Below are 21,288 nucleotides of genomic sequence, written 5' to 3' on the forward strand. Positions count from 1 at the left end.
AGAGAGAAGGCAAGAGAGCAAGTATAGGAACCATGGGAATTTGGGCCACTTCTTTATGTAATTGCTTGTCACTTCAAGACCTTCTCAGACCCAATCACATTTACACCACTTCCATTTGGTGATGGAGTACTGCTATGCACATCCAACTTTATGGGTTGGTGGGTTAGATCAAACTCAGTTTATGATTGGCAGATCAGGTTGCATGGTAACTTTGTCAAATATTTCATAGTAGGCCAAGAGTGGTCTCTCAAAAAGATAGTAATTATCTGCAAATGATGGCAGGGCCTTTCTCCAAACTCCTAAAGGCCTGTGCTGCAATTCACCCATAGGTACCAGAGTTGTGCTAATTTGCTCAAGAAATAAAGCCAAACCTGGTAAAACAACTGCAATTGGAGTCACCGTTTGGTTAAGCTTATGATAATCCACTGTCATTCCCCAAGATTCATGTTTCAGCCAACCAACCAACCAACCAACCAAACTGTTAGCACCTTTTCTAACTCTTTGAGCTGCAACATAAATGCAGAATCTCTGATTAGTGGGTCATATCAATAAATTCAGCCTAATCCAACTTTATGTTTCTTCTACTGCTATCCCACACTCATAATATCTATTTCTACATGTGTTCTCTAGATTTCTGCTTGAATAAATTAAAAACAAACAGAAACCTCAAGTAGTTTAGTGAAGTGTAGCACACCTCCTCATGGGTTGCACTTTGTACCTCACTTTTGGGGGCTGCTGGTACTTGAGTCTGGTTATAGGTCTAGAAGCAAAGAGGAGGGGTGGTGGAGGTAGGTCCTGAGGAGAAACAGCGCTGTCTTGCTTGGCAATCCAGGAGAGGCCATAGCTATTTTCTCAGGCAATGAAGAGTTAATTACTTCAGAACAGGGGAGGGAAGACCAATACCACTGGGGGCGGGGTGGGGAAGTCACTGCAGCTGGGGATGGAGAAGTCACTTCATCCAGCAAGAAAGACTCATCAGAATTTGAATGCTCAATGTCCCTAGTTTCCTCAGGATCTTCCCACACATTCCAATCTCAACTTACAGGATTCCATTCTTTCCCAATCAACGCTCTCACTTTAACAGTAGACACCCTGCAAGGCTGAGAATTCGACTTTCACTGTAATTCAGCCAGTCACATGATGAGTGATAGCCTTTGACTTTCAGCAAATTCAATCCTATGGCTACAGGGAAGAAGGTTCTCGTTAAGGGCACACTTAGAAGCTTTTAGGTGATTTATGTGCATCTGGAACTGGAAATTTATATTCCTGAACTCATCTCTTTTATTACTTTGTCCAACAATATAGGAGCAACCAACCAATAAGATTATATTCCTCAGTTTTCCAAAAATGTTCAAAAGTTCCTTGCCTCTTATAAGTGGTTGATGAGGTGTATTCAATACAAATATTTTCGATAGCTCTTTAAACAGTTCACATCATGGACTATCAGTGCTCTCTGTATTATTGGAAGTACACTCCTTAATATTTTTAAGTCCAATTTAACTGGAGAGCTTTCACTCACGTCCATGTGAAGAGACCACTAAACAGGCTTTGTGTGAACAACAAGGCTGTTTATTTCACCTGGGTGCAGGCAGGCTGAGTCTGAAAAGAGAGTCAGCAAAGGGAGATAGGGGTGGGGCCGTTTTATAAGATTTGGGTAGATAAAGGAAAATTACAGTCAAAGGGGGTTGTTCTCTGGCAGGCAGGGGTGGGGATCACAAGGTGCTCAGTAGGGGAGCTTTTAAGCCAGGATGAGCCAGGAGAAGGAATTTCACAAGATAATGTCATCAGTTAAGGCAGGAACAGGCCATTTTCATTTCTTTTGTGGTGGAATGTCATCAATTAAGGTAGGAACCTGCCATCTGGATGTGTATGTGCAGGTCACAGGGGATATGATGGCTTAGCTTGGGCACAGAGGCCTGACATTCCTGTCTTCTTATATTAATAAGAAAAATAAAATGAAATAGTGGTAAAGTGTTGGGACAGCAAAAATTTTGAGGGATGGTATGGAGAGATAATGGGCGATGTTTCTCAGGGCTGCTTCGAGCGGGATTAGGGGCGGCATGGGAACCTAGAGTGGGAGAGATTAAGCTGAAGGAAGATTTTGTGGTAAGGGGTGATGTGGGACTGTTAGAAGAAACATTTATCATTTAGAATTATTGGTGATGGCACGGATACGGTTTTGTACGAATTGAAAAACTAAACGGAATAAGAGAAGGAGAAAAACAGGTATTAAAGGTCTAAGAATTGGGAGGACCCAGGACATCTAATTAGAGAGTGCCTAAGAAGATTCAGCATAGTCCTGCCAGCAAAGATTATTTATTTACTTCAAGAGTTAAGAGTGGCAGTTTGCGGATAGCACCAGGAGATATCAGCTGTGATGGCTTGGAGAAACAGTGTAAACCGGCAGTGTAAACAAGAGCGGGGCATGTATGAGTAGTTGAGAACGTTGAATAGGAGTATGACTAGACAGAAGATGGTAGGAATGACAAGTTTTTTGGGGCACAGTCCAAGTTGGTCTGGTGTCTGGAATGAGACCGCGGCTTAATAAAAAAGGAGCATCTATACAGGAGCTCAAATGGGCTGTACCCTGTAGCATTCAGAGGACAGGCCTGAATTATGAGAAGGGAAAGTGGTAAAAGTATTGTCCAGTCCTTTTGAAGTTGGTGGCTGAGCTTGGTGAGGTGTGTTTTTAAAAGATCATTAGTCCGTTCTACCTTTCCTGAAGACTGAGGAACGTAAGGGATATAAAGGTTTCACTGAATACCAAGAGCCTGAAAAAATGCTTGGCTGATTTGACTAATAAAGGCCAGTCTGCTATCAGACTGTATAGAGGTGGGAAGGCCAAACCGAGGAATTATGTCTGACAGAAGGGAAGAAATGACTTCTCAGACCCTGTAGGAAAGGCCTCTACCCATCCAGTGAAAGTGTCTACCCAGACTAAGAGGTATTTTAGTTTTCTGACTCGGGGCATGTGAGTAAAGTCAATTTGCCAGTCCTGGGCAGGGGCAAATCCTCGAGCTTGATGTGTAGGGAAGGGAGGGGGCCTGAATAATCCCTGAGGAGTAGTAGAATAGCATATGAAACACTGATAAGTTATTTCTTTGAGGATAGATTTCCACGATGGAAAGGAAATGAGAGGTTCTAAGAGGCGGGCTAGTGGCTTGTACTATAGCACAGCCTGCCTTTGCTGGTGTGTGGCCATTAGGCCTGGTGGAACTGCCATCAATAAACCAAGTGTGATCAGGGTGCGGAACAGGAAAGAAGGAAATATGGGGAAATGGGGTGAATGTCAGGTGGGTCAGAGAGATACAGTCATAGGGGTCAGGTGTGGTATCAGGAATAATGTGGGAGGCTGGTTTGAAGTCCAGGCCAGGAACAATGGTAATTGTGGGAGACTTAACAAAGAGTGAGTACAGCTGAGGGAGCCAGGGAGCAGAAAGTATACGTGTCAGGTATGAGGAAGAAAATAGATTTTGGAAGTTATGAGAACTGTAGAGAGTGAGTTGAGCATAGTTTGTGATTTTAAGGGCCTCTAAATTATTAGGGTGGCAGCAGCCACTGCACGGAGACATGATGGCCAGCCTAAAACAGTAAGGCCAAATTGTTTGGACTAAAAGGCTACAGGACGCGATCCCGGTCCTTGTGTAAGAATTCTGACTGCACAGCCCTGCACTTCGGCTGTGGGTAATGAAAAGGGTTAGGATGAGCCAGGGAGAGCTAGGGTGGGGGCAGTCTCTAAAGCTGTCTTCAAGGAATGGAAAGAGGAGTGGGGAAAGGATTTAGGATCTATGGGGTCAGCTAGGTTTCTTTTTGTGAGTTTATATAATGGTTTTGTTAGGATGGCAAAACCAGGTATCTAAAGTCGAAAGTACCTACCCCTAGGAAGAAAAGGAGTTGTTGTTTTGTAGAAGGCGTTGGGGTTTGAGAGATCAGCTGGACATGATCAGCAGGGAGAGCACGTGTGTTTTTATGAGGATTACGCCGAAATAGGTAACAGATGAGGAAGAAATTTGGGCTTGACTGAAGTAATGGGGGCTGTCTGTGAAGCTTTGTGGCAGTACAGCCCAGGTAATTTGCTGAGCCTGATGGGTGTCAGGGTCAGTCCAAGTGAAAGCAAAGAGAGGCTGGGAGGAAGGGTGCAAAGGAATAGTAAAGAAAGCATGTTTGAGATCTAGAACAGAATAATGTGTTGTGGAGGTATTGAGGATAGGAGAGTATGTGGGTTTGGCACCACGGGGTGGACAGGCAAAACAATTTGGTTGATAAGGCGCAGATCCTGAACTAACCTGTAAGGCTTGTCTGGTTCTAGGACAGGTAAAATGGGGGAATTTTAAGGAGAGTTTATAGGCTTTAAAAGGCCATGCTGTAGCAGGCGAGTGATAACAGGCTTTAATCCTTTTAAAGCATGCTGTGGGATGGGATATTGGCATTGAGCGGGGTAAGGGTGATTAGGTTTTAATGAGATGGTAAGCGGTGCATGATCGGTCGCCAAGGAGGGAGTAGAGGTATCTTATACTTGTGGGTTAAGGTGGGGGGATGCAAGAGGAGGACGCAAAGGAGGCTTTGGATTGGGAAGAAGGGTGGCAATGAGATGTAGCTGTAGTCCAGGAATAGTCAAGTAAGCAGATAATTTAGTTAAAATATCTCGGCCTAATAAGGGAACTGGGCAGGTGGGGATAACTAAAAAGGAGTGCTTAAAAAAGTATTGTCTAAATTGGCACCAGAGTTGGGGAGTTTAAAGAGGTTTAGAAGCCTGGCCGTCAATACCCCCAACAGTCATGGAGGCAAGGGAAACAGGCCCTTGAAAAGAAGGTAATGTGGAGTGGGTAGCCTCCATATTGATTAAGAAGGGGACAGACTTACCCTCCACTGTGAGAGCTACGCAGAGCGTCTGTGATGGTCCTGTAGGCTTCCGAGGCGATCGAGCAGTGTCAGTCTTCAGCTGCTAAGCCGAGAAGATCTGAGAAGGAGTCAGAGAGCCTTGGGTCAGAGTTCCAGGGGCTCTGGGAGTGGTTGCCAGGTGAGTTGAACAGTCCGATTTTCAGTGGGGTCCTGTACAGATGGGACGCAGCTTAGGAGGAATCCCAGGCTGCTGGCATTCCGTGGCCTGGTGGCCAGATTTCTGGCACTTGTAGCAAGCTCCTGGGGGAGGTGGGCCTGGAGGAACGCCTGGCCACTGTGGTTTAGGCGTTTGGAAGTTCTTTTGTGCTGGAGATGTGGCTGGGGTTTGTCTCACGGTGGAGGCAAGGAATTGCAACTCAGAAATATGTTGCTACTTGGCTGCCTGTGCTCTATTATTGTACACCTTGAAGGCGAGGTTAATTAAGTCCTGTTGTGGGGTTTGAAGGCCGGAATTTAATTTTTGGAGTTTTATTTAATGTCGGGAGCGGATTGGGAATAAAATTTATATTGAGAATAAGACGGACTTTTGACCTTTTAGGGTCTAGGCTGTAAAGCATCTCAGGGTTGCTGCCAAATGAGCCATGAACTGGGCTGGGTTTTATATTTGATGTAAAAGAGCCTAAATGCTATCTGATTTGGGATAAAGAAAAAGGAGCATTAACTTTGACTATGCCTTTAGCTCCAGCCACCTTTTTAAGAGTAAATTGCTGGGCAGGTGGCGGAGGGCTAGTCACAGAATGAAACTGTAAGCTGGACCAGCTGTGAGGAAGGGAGGTGATAAAAGGATTATAGGGTGGAGGAGCGGAGGCTGAGGAAGAATTGGGACCTAGCTCAGCCTGGCAAGGAGGGGAGAGGTCAGATGGGTCTGTAGAAAAGGAAGATTAGAAAGACTCAGCGATGCTTGGAGTTGGGACTGAGGGGACAGACGGGAGTGAAAGAAGGAAGATTTGGGACGAGTTGCATTGGGAACAGAGACTAGGGAGGGACTGATGTGTAAAAGAATGCCTGGACGTCAGGCACCTCAGACCGTTTGCCCATTTTACGACAAGAATTATTTAGATCTTGTAGGATGGAAAAATTGAAAGTGCCATTTTCTGGCTATTTGAAACCACTGTCGAGTTTGTATTGGGGTCAAGCAGCATTTCAGAAGAAAATAAGGCATTTAGGTTTTAGTCAGGTGTGAGTTAAAGAGGTTTTAGGTTTTTAAGAACCCAGGCTAAGGGAGAAGAAGGGGGAATGGAGGGTGGAAGATTGCCCATAGTGAAGGAGGCAAGTTTAAAGAGAAGGGTAGAGACACAGAGGGAAGGGGTTTGGGGGTTCTTACCCTCCAGAAAAGCGGGAAAGGGGTCAGGGCGTGGAAATAAGGGGTTGGGACGCAGAGATAAGAGGTGGGGGAGTGGAAATAAGGGATCGGGGTGCAGAGATAAGAAGTCAGGGCATGGAAATAAGGGATCGGGGCACAGAAATGTTCTTGTATGGCCTGCATAACTGTGAGCCAGATAAACCTCTTTTTAAATAAATTATTCAGTCTCACTTATTCCTTTATAGCAACACAAAAAGGGACTAACACACTAGGGGAATTGGCTCACTTGACTATGGAGGCTGAGAAGTCCTAAGATAAGCCATCTGCAAGCTGGAGAATCATAGAAGTCAGTAGTGTGGCTCAGTCCAAGGTGGAAAGTCTGGGAGTCCTGGGAAGCCACTGATGCAAGTCCCAGTGTCCAAAGGCAAAAGCACTTAGAGTTGTGATCTCCAAGAGCAGGTAAAGAAGGGAGTCCCACTCTGAAAGAGAAATAATTCACCATTTCTTTCCTTTTTCCTTCCTTTCTTACCTTTATTTTCTTTTTTTTCTTTTTCTTTTCTCCTTCCTTCCTTCCTCTTTCTCTCTTTCTTTCTCTTTCTCTCTTTCTTTCTCTTTCTCTCTTTCTGTCTCTCTCTCTCTCTTTCTTTCTTTCTTTTTCCTTCCTTCCTTCCTTCTTTCCTTCTTTCCTTCTTTCACTGTTGTCCATGCTGGAGTGCATTGGCTATACTCATGGATCACTGCAGCCTTGAACTCCTGGGCACAAGCAATCCTTCTACCTCAGCCTCTCAAGTAGTTAGGACTACAGTCATGTGCCACCATGCCTCGCTAGTTTTATTTTTTGTAGACACAGAGTCTTGCTATGTTTCCCAGGCTGGTCTCAAACTCCCCGGCTCAAGTGATCCATCTCAGCCTCCTAAAGTGCTGGGATTACAGGCGTGAGCCACTCTTTCACCTTTTTGTTCCACCCAACCTTCCAGCCATTTGGATGGTGGCCACCAACATTGAGGGTGGATTTTCCCCACTCAGTTCACCAGTTGACAGGCCAATCTTCTCTAGAAAACACCCTCAGGAACACACCTAGAAACGGTTTCACTAGCCATATAGGCATCCTTTTATGCAGGCAAAAATTCCTCTAGGTATCCCTCTATGCAGACACCTAAATTCGACCATCACAGTAGCCTGTTCACATATTACAAGCTTTTTTACAACTTGCCACAACTTTTGAAATTTTGTTTTGACATTTATGTATGTACATATACTACATACTATATATTGATGTATGTATTTAATATAAACCTGAAGCCTCAAAAACTGGAATAAGCCTGAACATTTCTTGCCTTGGGAAGACCCTAAGTAAATTCACCAGACCTATTCTCCAATTTCATGTTTCAAAATTTGACTGTATGTTAATTGCTGTGAAGCAATTTTGACTGTGACATAAAGGTCCTCAGTGTGGGGAATGCACCTGAATTGTCCAAAGTTGGACTGAGCGAAGTTGAACAGACCACTGGGAGCTAGCTTTCTTTAATGGGGAGGGCTACAAGGAGTCTGGATAATGTGACCTAATGTGGAGTTTCCATTTCCGATCATCATTTCTATGAAATCTCTCCTAATTGATTGCAGAATCTGAATTCAGAGAGAACGCTCAGCTGTCAGTAATTCCTTTTAAGCTCTCTGCAGACCCAAGCACCACTTTTCTCTTTGAGTGCTCTATTTTGTGTGAGGGGAATAAGGCAGCAGAGGGAGGGAGGGTTAAGTGGCTGGTTTGCATGCGGTGCGGACAGGCAGCTCAATCAGGCTGGCGCGGGCGTCTTAATCAGAAGCCTGCGGTGCACCGCAGTGGTTGAGTGCTACCTCTTTGCCAATGGCATCTTCTGTTTAGAGACGCTATTGATTGCTCCTCTCCCCTTCTCTTCTGGGAGAGTTTCCGGCTGCAAGGCGATGTCAAGAAATGGGCAAGGGAAAAGGTTTTTATTTTCTTTTTCTTTTTCTTTTTTAAATGGTGCCTAAGATTTGGAGCAAGGCTCTCATTTCCCAAGCAGCAGATGTAGAGATACTCAGTGCAGACTCTTTAAAACAGTGATGAGTGGGGAGATATGAGACAGGAGTGATGAGCCAAGGATGCCAGTAAAAGAGTAGGGGAGAAAGATTCCATGAGTGGATAAGAACTGGCTTCAGTTTAGACAAGAAGACAGCAGGCAGTGCTCCAAAGGAGGTCAGACTGAGTGCATTAACTCTGCCTGGAAGAAATAGGAGAGAGTGGTTGGTTAAAATACTTTGTATTTTCTGGGGAAATGTATGATCTGGAAATCAGGCAGAGACCAAAAATACAGTGGATCTCTTTGTAGACTCTGGGTATAAATCAATATTTTTAGGTGAGCATTGGTGAGCAAGCAGAACATCCTTAGAAACTGAGACCCATCACAGAAGAAACAAACTATTTTGAATGTGGCATGGAGCTAAAAAATATAGAAATTATTCTTGATTCAGAGTTTGCAATGAGAATGAAATATTGGATATAATTAGGACATTTTTTCTTCAAGCCAGAGTAATGCCGGGGGAGAGGCACAGTGAGAGGAGGATTCAAACCAATTTGAGATCATAAATGAGGAGATAACAAAATCTTATATATTGAGTGGTTATAAATATCAGGAATGATTCTTTATCATCTGATTGTTGTTAAACAGTTCAAAGGCAAATATATAAAATGAGGCAAATTTGAATTCTAAATGTTATAGTAGAAAGCCTTGAGAGAAATATAAGGGATGTTCAAGACTCAGATATGGCTTCAAATTTTGGATCAGCCACATATCACATTGCTTTGCTTGGAGTCTCATTTTTGTATAGGTAATATTGGGACAATATGCACGGTAGCTATTACCCCTCTCACCTACCAAGGCTTCATCCAGTTTCTACCTTTCTCTGTCCTGCTCTGCACTGGATACACTGGTCCCTGTGATTGCACCCCCTGGACTCACCTGCTGGCTGACTTCAGATTGAGATTAGACTATGGAGGTACCAGTAGCGGGAGAGAGAAGTCTAGGTGTTCAGGTGTTTCTCACTCTGTCCCTTCCTTTTTTTTTTTTTTTTTTTGTTGTTGTTGTTGTTGTTCTTGTTGTCGTTGTTGTTGTTGCCCAGGCTGCAGTGCAGTGGCATGATCTCAGCTTACTGCAACCTCTGCCTCCGGATTCAAAGGATCCTTCTGCCTCAGCCTCCTGAGTAGCTGGGATTACAGCCGTGTGCCACCACATCTGGCTAATTTTTGTGTTTTTGGTAGAGATGGGGTTTCACCATTTTGGCCAGGCTGGTCTTGAACTCCTGACCTCAGGTGATCCACCTGCTTTGGCCTCTCAAAGTGTTGGTATTACAGGCTTGAGCCATTGCACCTGGCTTTTTTTCTTTTAAGAGATGGGGTCTAACTATGTTGCCCATGCTGTACTCCAACTCCTGGGCTCAAGTGATTCTCCAACCTCAGCCTCTTGAGTAGGAGTAGCCAGGACATTGGCACACTGGACAGTGTCACAGGCCACTGTACCTGTTTCCCCTCCCTATTTTAGCAAGCACAGCAGCAGCTTTGTTCTGTTCTGATAGATCTCCTGTTGAGTGAAACCTACTCCATAGTTGCTATTCTCCCTGGGCTCCAGTGACATCATTTTTTCTCCGTGCCCCAAAGCCCCAGGAAGTCAAGTAAAAGTATCCCACTGTTGCTAGTGTTCTGATGTTTGAGTGTCTCATATTTATTGTTTTCTTTCCTCCCTCCCTCCCTCCCTCCCTCCCTCCCTCCCTCCCTTCCTTCCTTCCTTCCTTCCTTCCTTTTTTTTGGACACGGTCTCACTTTGTTGCCCAGGCTGGAGTGCAGTGGTGTGATCTTGGCTCACTGCAACCTCTGCCTCCCAAGTTCAAGTGAGTCTCGTGCCTTGGCCTCCCTGAGTAGCAGCGACCCCAAGTGCATGCCACCATGCCTGGCTCATTTGTGTATTTTTAGTAGAGATGGGGTTTTGCCATGTTGGCCAGGCTGGTGTCAAACTCCTGGGCTAAAGTGATACACCTGTCTCGGCCTGCCAAAGTGCTGGAATTACTTTGGTGTGAACCACCATGCCCAGCCATTGTTTGTTTTCTTAATCCTGTCCACTCACTACACACTCCTTTGAACCATCTGAGACAAATCTTGTTTTCTGTTGGAACCCTGGTTGATACCTTATGCTTGTAGAGTTTCAAAGAAAATATTGAAAGATCTGCCAGACAAATGCAGAAAGGGGTATGTACTCAGTTATTGATACATCCAGCAGGTTTTAGTTGGAGAGGCCTCAAAAAAAGGTGTGGTGGGCTGAATAATAGGCCTTAAACGATACCCATGTCCTAATACCTGGAACCTGTGACTCTTACTACATATGACAAAAAGGATCTGCCAGATGTGATTAAGTTGTAGATCTCAAGATGGCAAGATTATATTGGATTATCTGGGTGAGACTTAAGTGCTATAACAAGTATCCTTATAAGAGGCAGGCAGAGAAAAGTTTGACACAGAAGAAGAAGGCAATGTGACCACTGAATTAGCATGCTACACGCTGGCTTCAAAGATGGAGGAAGGGGCCGAGTCAACAAATGCAAGGAATGCAGATCTAAACTCTGGAAGAGGCAAGGAAATCAGTTCCTCCACAGAGCTCCAGAGGGAGCATGAGCCTGAAGGCACCTTGATTTTGGCCCAGTGAAATGGACTTGGACCTCTGACTTTCAACACTGTGAGATTAGATGTGTGTTGTATTAAGCCACCAAGTTTCTGGTAATTTGTTACAGCAGGCACAGGACACCATAGAGCTCCAGAGGGAGCATGAGCCTCAAGGCACCTTGATTTTGGCCCAGTGAAATGGACTGGGACCTCTGACTTTCAACACTGTGTGATTAGATGTGTGTTGTATTAAGCCACCAAGTTTCTGGTAATTTGTACAGCAGGCACAGGACACACTCAGCAAATACCAAGGTTCAGGGCTTAGCTTTCAGGTTGCAGATTTAGAATCCAGCTCTCAGATATCATGTCCCTTTTTTGGGATACACTCATGTGAATCAAGATAGGAGATTGATGCATAAAATTACAATGTTGATTCATCAACTTCCAATGAGATATAGAACTCTCCTGTTGGCTGGAAGACATGTCAAACTGACCAGTCCTTTTTCTGTCTATTGACAGACAGGCTTAGGAAATAGTTTGTAATCAAGATTCCAGTATATTGATTAATAATTAAAAATAAAATTCTAACACATAGGTGGAAATCTTTAACATTTCCCCAAGCACCTCCTTTTCTACCAGCCAACAGACAAACCTGGAAAGATGAGTCACAGCTGAAGGTAGTTTGGAGAACAGTGACTCTGAACAAGGGCAGTTAGATTAATGCTTTGCTGAATGGCAACAGGATGAGACACCCTGAGACATGTCTTTGGGAAAGGCGAATGCGAAGTGCTTTGGCTGGAATCCTATTGTCCACCTTCCCTTTGGGGAAGGACTTGGCAATGTGACCAGGACAGCTGTGCTTATTTGATAAGGATCCCTTTCCCTAGTTCATGCCTGGATATTCACTGCCAAGTTAATCTCTGCCATTGTTCTTTCTCACATGGTGACTATCGCTATATCCCTTTTTGGGATATGTGGATGCTTTCCTTCTAAGTAAAAACAAGTCTTGCCAGCATAGGATCTGTTTAGTTTCTTTTGGCATTGCATATCTCATTATGTATTGATGTAATAATAAATGGATTATTATATTTTCCTTCTTCTCAAGTTACAGTTGACAAATGTACTTTAACATTTTTTCATAAACTGGTAAATTTTGTGTCACACAAAGATATATATATCTTTGCATCTTGCATAGAGTACGTGCACATAAGTTGTAGTTTATTGTTTTATATGTATATGTATATATGTATTATATATATTTGTATTATTATGTATATATTTTGTATTATATATATAATTTGTATTATATATATGTATATATATTATAAATATATGTATATTTATATGTATTTTATATATATATGTATTTAGCTGTGTTCCATATAGAGGACAATCAATAAATATAATTTCTCATGCCTGTGTTCCCCAGATGTCTGGAGTGTGGTAAGGACATGTCACAAGATTAAAATTCAGAATGGAAACCTCAGAACCTGTCATCCTCTGAAGATCTGTAACATCTCAGGGAAGCAGAAAATCCAGCATTTAGAGCTCTGTTTCCTTGTTCTTTTGATGAAACACTTATTGTTCATGGAAAAAATCTATTTTTGTTTTCATTTCGCTCTTGTCTATCTACAGAGATACTTTCAGGCAGAGGCAAGATTTCATTATTTCGGAGACCTGTGAAATTCTCAGTAGGCAAACACATCTTTAAAAGACAGTAGTTCAGTTTTCCGTGTTAATATATTGCAGAAAAAGAAAATTCAATGATAAATATATTTCATTTAACTCAACGGTTTGTAAATCAGATTATTGTATGATAACCATCTTTCCCTCATTTATACTATAATTTCTGAAGTATAATCCAACCAAAATTGAACCCTGGAAAATAAAAAGATTAGTCCTCAAGAATATAACAAACTTAAAATTATACAGTTAACCAAGCACTGATAATTTCATAAGAAATATCTTCACAAATTGTCATTTTTAATGTTATGCTTTGGCCATAGTATAACAGAATGAAGTGAGTTCAGATTTCAGAGCAAGACAAATCCATATTTAAATACTGGCTCAGCATAATAGTCTTCATCTCTAAAATGGTGTTGATAAATAAAAATCATGTAAGTATTTTGGTTCATAATTAGCTATTTGTTAATAACAAGAATAAAAATTGCCTCATATTGGTAATAATATTAACAAACTCAGAAAATGTACAGAAGCAGAAAATTAACAATGATTTATGGGAAAACAAAAACAAAAACCTTTTATAAAAAATACTTTTTTTATTTTTAAAATTTGCCATCTTTGAATGGTCTTTTTTCCCTGTACCCATCTTATTCTCCTATCTACTGTCACTAGAAATTTTTAGAAGTAGTGAATTTAGCTGTAATAGAAAAACTGTGCTATACACTGATACTTAAAGAAACACTTTTTTTAAAAAATTAAGAGTCAGACAGGGAAAAATGCATTTTAATATCATAGGGGACTTCAGGCACCATTCCAGGTGTTTATATCACATCACCTGATAGTGAGCTAAGTCACTATTTCGTGTTGCTTAGCTACATGAAATGGGGCCCTATGATAATGGGAAAAGCAGGAGTGTTTTGTCACCCAATCTCCTAAAATGTTTGGAAAAATCGTTAATGGAAGTTTTCCTTCACCTGCGTAGCTTTATCTCCACACAACAGCTAACATTTTTATATTGCCTTCTATATTATTTGATGCAATTTCCTCAAAACCAGAGTAAAGGCAGTTGGCCAGATTATTTTTATTGTATCCTCCTTTTTAATTTGTCACACTGTGTTTTCCTTAATAGCTGAGGAAACAGAGGCTCAATTGGTTAGATACTATTCCAAGTTAATTCAGTTGAACTGTAGAGGAGTTTCCTTTCACTCAAAAATACTTGGTTCAATTATTTGTAGATGATAAGTGGGTGGGGCAAGGAAGTGAGCAATGGATAAGAGCATTAGACTGAAGCTTCTTGAGCATAAACCAGAGGTTAGCACCAGGATAAATGATTAACTTTCCTCTTGGTGCCTAGAAATAGTTCATTTATGTCACAATAAATGTCACCACTGTACGAAGAGTAAAGATAATTCAGGCTATTAAGTAATATCACCATGTGTTCTTGGGAACAAGATAGTCATGAACTCCAGGAACTTCTCCTTCTTACTTCAGTGTTAAAGTGTAGATGCCCTGCAGAGTCTGTGACTTTATTAAGAATCATCGATATTCTTACTACTGATGGCAACCATAACTGAAGAAGCTTGCAAAGTATAATTCAAAATCAGATTGAAGTTAACTAGGTAACATCTTGCATAGAGTATGTGCATACAAGTTGTAGTTTGTTTCCCATTCTATATAATATGCTTGTCTTATGCATTTATTTACCTAAATTTACAGTTCGGGTTTCTATACAAGGATTTTTTTTTTTTGCAGTCTCTGTCCTGTCTTCCAAATAATCCATGCTTTCCTCTGCTGTCCTTTTTTGCTCCATGCCCAGAAATCTTCTGTCTGTGAAATGTAAATAAATAGAAATAGAAACTGTATGAGGTTATGAGATCTATTCTGGAATTAGATGGGTTTGGTTTTGAATTCTGGTCTGGCTATTTGTGAGCTGTGTGACCTTTGACAAGTTACCGAGCCACAGTTTCCTTATTATAAAATAGTCATAATAATAGAACCCACATGGAGAGGTTGTCATAGTAATTAATCGTTACTCAGTGCAAAAATAAAAGCATCGTGCCTGCCATATAGTAAGCACTCAATCAATGCTAGGTCTGCTGCTGCTGCTGTTGTTACCAATGCTAAGGAAAGTGTGATTTCATAACCTTGTGTCTTTCAGGTTTAAATGCTCTCACTATCTCTCTGTTTTATGTATTTGTTTATTTACTTATTCGTTCAACAAATATTTTGATGATTTATTCTTTCAGGAGGCCTCATGAGACACCAGATGACCAATTACAGAAGAATCATCAGAAACAGAACAAGAAAGACTGAGGTAAAAATGACTAATGGTGTTTTTGTGCTCCCTTCCTGCTTTTCTTTGAAGGATAATCATTGATTTATCAAAAAATGTACTTGCCATGAATTTTATCACATGCTCCTAGAAATATGAGGTATATAGAAATGTTGGAATATAAATGCTGTTCTATGGAGTCTTTTTGTTAACAAGAATTTTTCTAATTCTTTATGATTCTCTATGCCTATATGAATCCAAAGCTGTTTCATTTTATTTTGGGCCCAAATACTTTATTATAATCATAATAACAAGCCTACAATAATTTTGCAGGCTTGTTAATAGAGAGCCTACAGTTTGTTGTTTATCAAGCCAGCATTTGAGTTAGGCCTCATAAATATGCCCAGACTTGAGGCGTAAATTGTATGCTAAATAGGAAGGGAAGCCTGTGCTCTGCAGAATAGTTCACTGAGGAGAGCCTCTCTAAGCTGTGAGATTCTAAAAAAGGACTAAAAATTTGGAGACAAATCTCTCTACTGCATGCCCAACGGACACATCCACATAGAAAATATCCCTTTTATTAACTTCATTTTTTTTTTTAGAACAAACTTTTCAACACACCCCTTGCCATGAGCAAGGTGGATATGACAAGGCGACCAACACTCTGACACAGTAATAGAGCTCTAAGCCAAGGCAGTTTCAATGTGACCTTTCATTTTCTCTAATTGCCTTTCTCTTATTAATCCTGATCTGCCTATTATTGATAGTATCATTACGCTGTGCTTCTAATGACTTTGCCTGGGAGGATCAGGAGTTTTTTAAACATTTGGAATGTTATTTAGCAGAAAAACTTGGTGGGCAATGAAAAGTATCATAATTAAAAGTAACAGTTCTGAGGCTTTCTCACTACTCTTTCTACCTAAATCCTAATCATCTCTTAAAATATATCTTAGCTGCTGCATCCTCCATGAATTTTCTTGGACTGCATTAGTCCAATGATTAGATTTTTGCTCTTACTATTCATTTGACTCAACTGATACTTTTTATGCCACTCTAATCTATGGTACATTATTTATATAGATTGTCTTAAGTCCTTCACTGAGTTGTAAGCTCTTTGAGGTTAATACTTAGGAATATGATAATACAATGTGAATAAGCCTCATTGTCATTTCTTGTCACTTTCTTATTACTTTCTCAGTAAGCCTCATTGAGGCTTATTCTCATTGTATTCTCCTGTTTCTAAACACTATTCTCTCTGCCAATAGTAAATTTTTATCATAATCATATTGATAATATTAATGCCATTTTATATTTATATTATTTATTGGGTTTTACAAAATATTTTCATGTATATGATCTTTTAAATTCTCCCCACTGTCCTGTGTGTGAGGTGTCTACTCTAATTTTAGAGATGAAAAAGTAGAATCAAATGAAAATTTAAGTTATTTATCAAAAGTCAAAACATATCATAGAATTTATTGATTACTAAGTAGGAAGATTTCAGTATTGTTGTTATCTCAACTCTGACTTTATTGTGATTAACGCAGTAAAGTAGAAATAAACTCACAAAATTTTTACACTTTGGAAAAACCCAAGAAGGATAAACGCTCTCAGATGAATGGGGACAGGTTACATATGACTCATTATCTTTCGATATGCATATGCTATTCCCCCAGTAGGAAGAAAAAAGAGGAGGCAAAAGCAAGGTTACTGCTTCCACCTGAATCACTTTTATGTGAATTAGAAAGAGGCTGCTCCTCTGCGTAGTGCAGCACTGAGTTGATGGTGCATTGAGCCATTTGCCTCCTGCTCAGCACTTTGGACAGCACCAGCCTGTTCAAATGCATGGCAGTCAGGTGTAAATGCTGGGAAATAGATGGCTGTGGAAGGGATTATATGGTCCAGTGTGGGTACTGGCACAGAAGGAATAAATGATATTGGACACGTGTATTGAGAGGGTCAATTAAGAAAGGAGTATAAGCTAACTGATACCTTTAGAAGTACTCCTTTTTTTTGGCATAAGGTAAAAATTATTGTTATGGTTCTTTAGACCCATGTACTCTGGAAAAATAATTTTCCATAGTAAACAGAGAACAGAATTTAGGAAAGTTGATTCTATTTTTGGTTCAACTCAAGAGACATGAGCTCTTAAAATACCCAAAATCTTTCAGCATATGAGTTATTTTAATCCATGTGCCATCCCATTCTTCAAGGTACATTTGAGAATCTCAAAAAGGGAAGTCATCCTCTCTCCAGAAAAATAAATAACACATGCACATAACTATTTCACAATTAGTTTTAGTGGTTACATGGGTGCATTTTGGGGTTTAGTGGGTCTGTTTCCAAACCTGGCTAGTTGTCACAATTATTGGAGGTCCTTTCAAACATGCAAATTACCTGCCTCCACCATGGCAGATTCTGATTAATGAATTTGATAATAAGCCTAATATATTTGAATTATGCTCTTACATACAAGGTGAGATCGAAGGAAGAAAAAGTCAACCAAGAAGAAGTGACAAGAAAAGTAGTTAAAGGCTGTTTTTATGCTGCCAAGCATAAACCAGAGACAAATGTAGCTATTTGAAAAATATACTTCGAGTGATTTTCTCATTAAAATATTTCTCTTATTTTGTCTATAATACTCATAAAATAAAGTAGATCATGCAAAGCAATGGGCAGAGGAAGGGTTTTTACCATATAGTGTGTAGAGGAAGGGCTTGCAGGAGGTAACACAGAGGGGAAGGGTCTCTTTCCACAGTTGGTAGCTTCCATAGAATCCCTGGTAGTATGACCAACCTGGAGGCACAAAACTTCTAGAAGATGATGTTGTGTTTTCACTTTGTTGGTGTGAATAGTTGAGTGAAAATATCCAACTCATTTTAGGTGACGAGGTGATTAATCAGTCATTAAAAAAAGATCAGTAATAATGAAGTTATAAGCAACGTTCTCTGATGAAATCCACTCCCACCACAAAAAAAAACCTTGTAAAAAAGTTAACAGATTTGCATCGAGATGTTTTGAAATATTGAAAAAGTTTTCTTCATGAATTTTCACTGGGAAAACAAAATATACCATTTGTAAGAATTGCTTCTTTGCTGCCTCACACAAAGAAAACAGCATTGGGCTAAACATTACATCTAAAAGGATCCTTTGGGGGCAAAATCCCTATCACCAAGCATTGATTCCTTTCCTGTCTTCTGGTTTAGTACCAATTACAGAGATTAAATTTTGGTTTCTAATATTTATTAATATTGCAAATACAACAAATTTACACGTTGATGAAAACAATATGTAGGGAATTGTTTTTCTGTCAGCAGAACTTTCCCCTAATTTGTTCCTCTTAAATTTAACTTGTTAAGACAAAAATTGATGAGGTGTTTTATAGCAGAGTGAGGAGGACAAGGAAACTCATTTAGACATTTATATGTAAACTGTTGGAATTGCAGAGTATCATAGGGAATATTAATCTGAAGAGATCATATATCTCGATTCTTGTTCTGTGGACCTGAGGCATCTTATTTCTCTTCTAAGAGCCTCAGTTTTTATGTCTGTACATGATGAATGGTTTTTGTGTGTGTGGTGGGAAGTACCCCCAATCCTGGAATCACATGTTTGTTTATTAAACATTAGCTGCGTGCCTATTATATTGAAGTATGGTGGTAGACCCTGGATATCTAGATGTGATTATGACTCAGCTTTCCAAAAAATGCCTGGAGCCTAGTGCAGCGGGGAGATGATAATTAAAGAAATTACAGGATAGTGTGATAAGGGGAAGGAAACAAGCAAGTGAAATGTGTATGAATCCATGAGAAGCACGGCTTGGGGACTATGTGATTTCTAAAATTTCTTCAACTGTTTTTTAAGATGGGTCTTAATTTAGGACTTGATGGCAGATAGGAAAAGGATTCAAAAATGTGGCAGGGAAACAGTGCTCAAATTGGTGGGAAGGATTGAGAATCTTTGGAGAAAATGGAACTCTAACATTTGTTTCATTGTTGTGGCCTAAGCCTTCCTACCTCCCTGATCGTTGAGTAAAGTCTGTTCTGTGCACACAAGCCTCATGCAGTGGTTGTAGAAATCAAGGGAAAGCAGCCAAGTTGTAAGTATGAGGTGACATGAAACAGTGATAAAATGAACGTCAGAATTAAACCAAAATAGAGTATTAAATTCAGAGGTGACCAGAAGAATTATAAACCTGTGGGAATTTAAAGAAATCTCATGCTGGGTTGTTAGTAATTTTTTATAAAAGGAATAACAAAAGCTGTGCTGGATTTTTTCCCCCATTGAAAAAAAAAAATCCACCTAGAATCACTCTTTATGCTTCTTCTCCATACTCTCTGCCCCAGCTGATCTTTATGGACTTTATCAGAGGGTTCTCTTGTCCTGTGGCTCCTTATTTGTTTTGGGCAATAGGGAGCACTAGCAGGGAATGAGAGCAAGGAGGAAAATGAAGTGCTAACTTTCGTTCTCTAACTCCATTTCTGCAGAGTTGCTACAGGCTGGTTGCCTACCTCCACCAAAGGTTGCAGCTCAGTAGGCCTTTTTCTTCTGTCCCATGGCCTCTTCAGCCCTAAGAATAATAGCGCACTTGCAATTATTAGCCCCAGGGCACTTCTCTGCTCATTATGATTTTCTTTACAAATGCCCTCACTTTAAAAACGAACTCTTCTTATATTACCCACTTTGTGTGAACTAATTGTCTACTTTTGGAAGCGTAACTAATACAGATGTTAAAACACTCACTTACACCATAGCTAAATATTGATAGGAAATCTGGAGACACACACACGCACACACACACACCCCCCCCATTATTTAGATATAACTAAGAAATAGCTGTTGGTGTTTCAACAATAAGTTAATAACAGTAACACAGGCACTACAGTGAGTTCTGTGAAATTTTTGGTAAATGAAATCATAGATAATTTTGCCAAAAGAAATTTAGTCAAATAACCTTATTTTGCAGGTGACAAACTTAGAGTTTCCAAGAGACTAACTTGCTTGTTAACTCTTTTATTTTTATTTTTTCAACTTTTATTTTACGTATGGGGTACATGTACAGGTTTGTTACACAGGCAAATTGCATGTCACTGGGTTTTGGTGTACAAATGGTTTAGTTACCCAGGTGGTGAGCACAGTACCTGATAGGTAGTTTTTCAACCCTTACCCTTCTCTTTCATTGGCCCCTCAAGTAGGCCCCCATGTCTACTGTTCTCATCTCTGTGTCTACGCATACTCAATATTTAGCTCCCATTTATCAGTGAGAACATGTGGTATTTGGTTTTCTGTTTCTATGTTAATTTGCTTAGGATGATGGCCTTCAGCTGTATCCATGTTTCTTCAAAGGACATGATTTCCCTTTTCATGGCTGTGTAATATTCTGTGGTGTGAATGTACCACATTTTCTTTATCCAGTCTACCATTGATGGGTATCTAGGTTGATTCCATGTCTTTTCTATTGTGAATGGTGCTACAATGAACATACATGTACATGTGTCTTTTTGGTAGAGTGATTCATATTCCTCTCATTACTCTGCTTTTAATGGCAGAATATGTATGTGTGACTGTGTATGAGTGTATGTGTATATGTGTAGGCAAATTTCCTTGTTGCTTGTTCTCTCATTACTAAACAACAGCTGAGAATCTGAGAGTCCTGTGGAGTAAGCTCAATTTCATCTGGCTTTTCCTAGATTGTTCTTCCACAAAGCTGTTATGCATCTCTACATTTTCCCTTTCATTTGATGACAATTTGCTGTAAAGATAGTTTTTATTTATTTATTTATTTGTAAGTCATTTCATGAGGGTTCTGGCAGAAAAAAAGTGGGCACACAAAAATAAAACCATCACCTTGAGATGAGCAAAGAGTTTATTGGTGTGTATGAGTTTCAATTTGGTGCCTCAGGTACAAAACATAAGACGTTCACATTGTGATTTGATCACTAAGAGTCAAAACTGAGAATACATTTAGTCTATGGATGATAAATGTGTAAATGCCAATCACGTGTTAATCAGTGTTTCTCAAATTCTAGCTCAAGAATTTCCTGCATCATAATTGATTGAGCTCTTTTTAGTATTAATACAGCTTCTTTGGTCCCACCTAAGACATCCTTCCTCAGGGCTTCTAAGGGTGCAGTCCAGGAGCTTTCATTTAAAAAAAAATTCTTGAAACACTTTCTGCGTACACCTAAGTTTGAGACTGTAATAATGGGTTTGGTAGAAAAAAAATTGAAAATTAAATACATAAAATCATTGAGTTCACTCAGCCTGATGTTCAGTTGTTCATTAGGCAAGAAAGCTGGCTTTTAAAATGTAATGAAAGACAATGGCTTTCTGGTATGGAATGGGTGAACAGATAAATTAGGTCCCGGCATGTATTGAGCTCTGTGCTTTTGTGTTTTGACTTTGTTCTCCAGCAACAATAACTTTCCAACTACAGCGGGCTGAGTGAAGAACACAATC

General features: G+C 40.2%; 1 protein-coding gene across 1 annotated transcript in view; it reads left to right on the forward strand.

The window, feature by feature from the left end:
* LOC129049872 (uncharacterized) overlaps window positions 1-12,460 on the forward strand; it is a 447,079-nt gene extending 434,619 nt beyond the window's left edge. Inside the window, exon 9 of the mRNA XM_054530617.2 lies at window positions 12,304-12,460. The gene's annotated coding sequence lies outside the window, so the exon portion shown is untranslated. The remainder of the gene's footprint in view (window positions 1-12,303) is intronic.
* Window positions 12,461-21,288: the final 8,828 nt, after the last annotated feature.

The sequence above is a fragment of the Pongo abelii genome, chromosome 15 (genome assembly GCF_028885655.2).
Source record: "Pongo abelii isolate AG06213 chromosome 15, NHGRI_mPonAbe1-v2.0_pri, whole genome shotgun sequence".
NCBI lineage: Eukaryota > Metazoa > Chordata > Mammalia > Primates > Hominidae > Pongo > Pongo abelii.